Source organism: Helianthus annuus, unplaced genomic scaffold (genome assembly GCF_002127325.2).
Source record: "Helianthus annuus cultivar XRQ/B unplaced genomic scaffold, HanXRQr2.0-SUNRISE HanXRQChr00c056, whole genome shotgun sequence".
Classification (NCBI taxonomy): Eukaryota; Viridiplantae; Streptophyta; class Magnoliopsida; order Asterales; family Asteraceae; genus Helianthus; species Helianthus annuus.
This window is the reverse complement of record NW_023395572.1, coordinates 32907-33683: the sequence shown is the minus strand read 5'-3', so window position 1 is coordinate 33683 and position 777 is coordinate 32907.

The window sequence follows — 777 nt, the reverse complement described above, 5'->3', positions numbered from 1 at the left end:
TGAACCGCGTTTGCAAGCCGTACTTGGACAAATTCGTCATAGTCTTCATCGACGATATCCTTATCTATTCCAAGAATCAAGCTGACCACGAGAAGCATCTCCGTTGCATTCTCGAATTACTACAGCGTGAGAAACTCTACGCCAAATTCTCGAAATGTGAATTCTGGCTACGAGAGGTCCAGTTTTTAGGACACGTTGTGAGTGAGCGTGGTATCCAAGTGGATCCCGCTAAGGTAGAGGCAGTCATGAACTGGCAAGAGCCAAAGACGCCTACCGAGATTCGTAGTTTCCTGGGGTTAGCAGGATACTACCGGAGATTTATTGAAAATTTTTCGAGAATTGCTGCGCCCTTGACTTCCTTGACAAAGAAGAAAGAAAAGTACATTTGGGGCCCGAAGCAGCAAGAGTCCTTCGAAATACTGAAGCAAAAGCTAAGCAACGCACCTGTGTTGACATTACCTGAAGGTACAGATGAATTCGTAGTTTACTGCGATGCATCACACACAGGCATGGGGTGTGTTCTTATGCAGAAGGGCAAGGTGATTGCCTATGCTTCAAGGCAATTAAAGGTGCATGAAAAGAATTACACCACCCATGATTTAGAATTGGGTGCCGTTGTATTTGCACTGAAGTTGTGGAGGCACTACCTCTATGGCATTAAATTTGTGATTTATTCTGATCACAAAAGCCTCCAGCACCTGTTCAACCAGAAGGAGTTGAACATGAGACAACGCCGTTGGATGGAAACCCTGAATGATTATGACTGTGAAATCAGGT